The sequence below is a fragment of the Zosterops lateralis genome, assembly GCF_965231275.1.
Source record: "Zosterops lateralis genome assembly, chromosome: 17".
Lineage (NCBI taxonomy): Eukaryota > Metazoa > Chordata > Aves > Passeriformes > Zosteropidae > Zosterops > Zosterops lateralis.
Genome location: NC_139777.1, coordinates 7,054,470 through 7,060,614, shown reverse-complemented (window position 1 = coordinate 7,060,614; position 6,145 = coordinate 7,054,470).

The following is a 6,145-nucleotide window of genomic DNA, read 5'->3' as shown; positions in this document are numbered from 1 at the left end:
GGGGGAGGGACGGAGGGGGAGCGGCTCTGGGGGCTCTCTGAGGGGCGGGGCTCTGAGGGGCGGGGCTCTGAGGGGCGGGAGCTCTGAGGGGCGGGATCTCTGGGGGGCGGGATCCCTGAGGGGCGGGAACCCCTGAGGGGCTCCTCCGTCAGGACCCTGGGGTTGTTACTGACTGGCATAAATTAAAATTAAGTTCTGCATAAATTAATTTTTTTTTTGTGTGGAATTTCTTTGTGAGGGTGGCGCGCCCCTCACACTCTTGCGTGCCTGCATCGTTCGTGTTCCTGCATTAGCGTTGCCTTTTACAGGGTCTGAGTGAGGAGAGTGCAGGGATGTGTCCTGTAAATGTCCCGTTTTCGGCATTCCCCACGGCCCTTCCCTCATGAATCCCCTCTTAGAGTTTTCAGCGTCTTTCTGGCGCCGGGCACCCCACAGGTCCTCAGGGGTACCGGGAGCAGGTACATCGGAGCACGTAATTTCACAATGGAAACTACTGCTAATGTCATATTGCCACCCTAAATATAATTGCCAGGTAAACAGCGTCCGCTTTGCCAGGTACTCCTCTGTTATCAACCTAATTATCCTTATTATGAACACGAATCCTCTGAGCTGTTTCTCTAGGAAGACGGGAGGCTGTTCCACAAGTCAGGAGGGCTGATAAACCAAAACACCAGAAGATACTGTTTGAACTGCAAACCTGTTAACCGAGCTCCTGGATATTGCCAGAAACTGGGTGTTTTCTTGCACACATTACACAGCCCTCTAGGCATTATTTGGAAGAGACCATTACTTTACAGACTAAGGCACAAAGAGGACTGTTCTCGAGTGCAAATCCATGGATGTAAGAGAGGCTTCCAGATCAGAGCTATTCCTAGAAAGTGTATCTGGATTCAGGGGACAGCCTCCTGTGTCCTGCTGCCTGTATGAATGGGCAATCAACACCAATCAATGTGGCTCAACACCAGTGTCAGCTGAAGTTTGACCTCCTTGGCTGCATGCATGTTTGGCACAGAGCTCATAAAACCATGTGTGGGATTTGAATGTGTGAAGGGGAGCTGAGTTTAAAAAGAGCAAAGATCTGCTGAGATATGAGAGGAAATCCTGAGAATTGTGTGTGTGAATGAGTGTTTTAAATCTTTAGTAGTGACGTTCACTGGATACTCTTCCGCAGAAGATGTCAAAAACAATATGGTGAGGAAGACTTGAATGCTTGATCTTCATTTGATCTGGTTTTGATTTTTTTTAAAGAATGTAAAAGCTTGGATTTTTGCCTGTTGCAGAGAACTCAAAACCAGAAAATAATAACTAACAGAGAACTCAATTGTTGAGTCACTAAAGTGGCTGTTCTTTTCAGTTGGAATATTTGTCTGTTTGCTTCTTGATTTTGATCCCATCTCTCTAGAACAATGTAATGCTTGGGTAAAGCTCCAAAGTATCTCTTTTTTACTTGCTACTCTGCCACATAGCACCAAAGCCCCAGCTACAGGAATAGCCATTTGTTTGGAGACTATTGCCCAAGCGTGGCACAAAGCTGCAGCAGGCTTAACCAGGCTGCCTGAAAGAGAAGGAGAATCCTTCATATTGAAAAAGTCTATCATCAGTAATGTAATTTTTAGCACAACAGAGGAATGTTGTAGTAGTTGTTTAAAAAGCCAGAAAAAAAGTCAAACACTGTCACAAATGAGGCCTTTAAGGGAAGAAATTCCTGTAAATTTGCAGGAGACAACTTGACAACTCTGTCAGCAGTGACAGAGCCCATGACTTATCCCAAAGTCTGTTCTTTTTGCAGAGCACTCTTTAATTCTTCAGGAAGAAAGATCAGAATGTCCTACAATAAATTCTTTAACCACAGTCAGCTGCAGCATTCTCTCACCCTGTGACTAGACTGCATACAGGAGCTGCTGTGCTGCCTTCTCTCCAAGTGAGCTGTCAGACTTTGATAGAAATTGTCTCTTATTAGGAACCCACAGGGACTTGTTCCTAAAAGGGGAAGGGAAACTTACTCATCTTTCCTCTGAGAAAGAAAAAAAAAATTTAAAAAATTATAAAAAAGGCATATAATGCAATTAAAGAGCTGACCTAACAAAATTACCAGAGAATACTGGTCATTTGTAGAGTTCCTGTCCAGCTGGCTAATTTTGTAACTCACTGTGTGTGTGAGAATTGCACTAGTGAAAGAAGAAGAGTCAGGTAGAACAGAAAAGCTCCATACTCTGCAGGAGCAGAGGGTGGCACTCTCTGCACAGCACAAAACCCATGTGTGGTGCTTTCCACTTACAGCTTTTATAGCTACAAACACGTTTTTCTAAATATTTCCTTAGGGAAGTTCTTGCTCTCTAACCACTGACAACACGATGTTCCAATTCCCTGTGCTTACTGCATGTTTTTCTGCTTACATATTTCTATTATTTGGTGTCACTCAGTCTGCAAAAACTTCATCAAAAAAGAAACCTGTGCTAACCACATAAAAATAGCTCTATTACTGGCAGATTACAATCAGACTCAGGCATCCAGCTTGCCTCTCACACCCACTGAGGAAAAAATAGTTTTGTATTAAATACAGGCAATGGAACTAGAATGCAGGTCTTCAGAAGCGTGTTTTATTAAACATTGCCTTGATATTTAATTTATGTATTTTATTTACCCATAAATTTTATTTATATATGTGAAACATTTTTACTGCATTATACCTAAGTAATTTTTAGCATGTCTGTTCTAGCATGGATATGTATTTAAAATGTTACTTTCCTGATTCATTTCTACAAACAGTGAAGACATGCAACTGTGGTATGTCTGATATAACAACATAGCTCAGAATAGATTTAATCAACCTTTACTATACCTGAGAGAAGGCTGGGAAAGCATAAAAAGCCATGTTGTGTAACTGTAAGGTTTGCAGATGGGAGCTCTTGAGTACAGAGAATAAACCAAGATTTAAGGCCTTGTTACTGAAAGTATCTTGCCAAAGCTCTCCTCCTCTTTAAATCTGGATTCAGTTTGGTCACACCAGCTGTTTTGAAAAACAGAAACTGCTAAGAGCTGCATTCATTTCTGTGGGACGTTCTACAATAGTCTCTCTGGGCAAGGAGAGTTACTTTTGGTATCAGAATACCTTACATATTCCAGGAAATTAATTCACAAAGTTCCCTTTCCATGTATCTCTGTGTGTGTGGTAGAGAGTTGATGGAAATTACTGGGTTTCAGTGGTTTCAAGCTTAGCTCTCCCACAATAAATGATTTTTGCTGCCAGTCTGGAAGCAAAGTTTCTAGTTATTTTTTTTCCTGGAAATTACTTTCCCAGGCTGGAGCTGCTGGTTAAGAAAGTGCTGCCATTACACACAAGTCCTATCCACTAACTTCATAAATGTCACTATTCTACTGAAATTAGTGCTTGCTTCAGCATTTCAAGAGCTCTCAAAATGGCATAGTACAATAGGAAACTATTGTATTAGCCCTTGGAAGGACTTGCTAAAACAGCATGAAAACCTTGAAGTTTTCAACAGGGAATCCAACACAGAGAACAGGACATTTACTTTCTTAAAGATGTCTCAATGACTGTGGAAGAGGCTTGGCCTTTATTCAGGGATATGCACAGTTGTTGCCCCTGTATCTCCCCTTCCTGACAGGTGGTGAGAATGGGCTACAACTCTGATGCTGAGTGGCAGCTCTGTGAGGTGTGGGGCTGTAGGGAGGGTGAGACAGGGAATAAAGATTAGCAGGAAGCAAAGTGCCTTTTACCCTTCTGTCCTTTCTTGATCCTTCCAGTAAATCTATCTCCAGCCTCCCTCCAGCTGCCTGACACATCTGTCTAACAGGCAGCTGTGACACTGGGGGAAGGCAGTTCACCTAGAGGAGGTTTGCAGGTACCATTTGCAAGCCTGGCTTCATGGTCAGTCTACCTTCAGTGGGCAGTCAGACACCTTTTGGACTTAGTCTATGCTGCCTGGTTTTGGAAGTTGTTCCAGCTCATACAGAGTCCTCCTGCCTGCTCACGGAAGGAGATCATAAATATAAAACATCCTCATTAAAAATATGGTTTGAAAGGGTCAACAGAGTGAGCAGAAAATACTTTATGAGCAGACTACTGTACGTTTGATCCTTAATTCTAGATGCTAAGTCATTGCTAAGGCATAATGAAGTGTGGTGTGGACAGGTTCTGCTAGCAGAGGGATGCTGAGATAAGGGAACAAAGATGTACTGACAGAGTTTGCAAGGCCAACAAGAGGGCAAATGCAAACATAAGAAATCAGCATACAGTTGTGTCTGTGCTGCATGCCCAAGGTCTACAACTTGGAATGGCAGCATGGCCCACACAGCACATCTTTGCCTCCCAAGGATTACAGGTGCCTGCACTTAGATGACCCCTGAAAAGGATTCCAAATAACAGGGGCGTAAGATCCTTAAAAAGAGAGCTGCTAGACTTGGACTTGGTCTTTTTCTTTCATTTAGTTATTTTTATATTATTATTCCAGTAATGTCCAAGGAAAGAAAAAAACCAATTTTGAATACCCTTTTCTGCCAGCTAGTCCTTGACTTACATCCTCAACAACTGGGCATCAGCATAAGGAAATGGCAGATGGAATCTCTGCATTTACTTCTGTCACACTGAGTCTTGTGGAAAAAAAGTAGATTTCTTGTTTCAGGGATTTTTCAAAGCTTAACATACATTTATGGTGACATCGCCCTGAGATTTAACTGTGAGTGTAGAGAGAAGCAGTGCAGCACAGTGCTATGCTACAGAGACCAGACTGCCCTTCAGGCAGAAGTGTTCTGCTCAGAAAAACCCTCCTGCCAAGGATGCCAAGTGTCCTGGGTTTTGTGTTTATTCAGAACAGATAAAATGTAGTTATAAATTCTCTGATATATGCTTTTTCATCTGACAGGTAACGCAAAGAAATATTACCCAGGAGGAGCAAAATGTAAATTCAAACAGAAGCAGTCACAGTAAATAACTGACAAGGTCAGAGCCCAGGAACACTCTTTACACAGAGTTTGCCCTGAAAAAAGAAGGGTAAAATAAGAATTGGTCACACAAAGAATTATTTGCATCTTCTGTTTTCAGTGCAAGAAGTATAAACAATCTAATTAAGCTATGGAGACATTCCTCATGTGTCCTTCCATAGAAGGGCTACTTCTAAATTATCATATGTAAATTTCCCAGGGAGGCGGCGTGGTCCCTGTGGGCAGTGAGGAGAGTCCTGTCCCTGAGCCTCCCTCAGCCTTAGGCTAATCATCTTGTCACTTTTTGTAGGTGTCCAATAAAGGCTAGCAGGTAGCTTCATCTCACAAGCACTCCAAAGAGTAGCTGGAGATCTGTGTCACTTCTTTGGGATCCAAGCATTGTCTCCTACAGCCAGCACATCAAACCCATGGAGCAGGTGAATGGGCCTGGACTTGACATGAGCTCAGTGCCAGGATGCATTCAACATAAGACTGCATTTATGGAAAAAACAGTTTTCTTTGACACCAGCCCTCCAACTTCATACTTATTATATGCACTCACTTGGACACCAACTGAAGATATTATCCATTTTTCCCATTGATTAAGTTGTCATCTGATACTCAATGCAGGATGTGGTGTGAGTCAATGGAGTAGAGGTGAGTGTAAACCAGAAAGCTGCATCAAAACAAGGAGCGTCCCTTGCCCTCCCATCACCTTTAGAAAGGTTAAGTGGCTGCTGTACCCTGACTGCTGTGCAGTCTGTGCTTTGGGCTCCCCAGGATGCCCGTGAATATTCCTTTCCTGCCCTTTGCTTCGTGCTCAGATGAACCCGGGGTGCTTTTAGCTTGGAAAGACCTGAGCCCCTTTCCTATTTCCCACTCCTCTGACCGCCCACTCCCCTGACTGGGCTCCAGGCTCTGGCAGGGGACTGGAGCAGCGGCCCCTCTCCGTGCCAGCCCCGCGGCCCCTCCATCTCCCACCGCCCCGCAGGACAAACTTTTCCCGCAGGAGCCCGTTCCCTCCGCTGCTCGCAGGGGCTCAGCTGCCTCCAGCCAGGAGGATACAGCACCCCGGGGAGGGAGGCTCGGCCCGGGCTACCCCCGCTCCCCTCCAGCCCCCTCCGCTCCCCGCCGAGCTCCGCGCCGCAGGTGACCCCCCGGGGGAGGGCAGGGGCCGGGAGCGGCCGGGGGAGGGGGCGAGGGG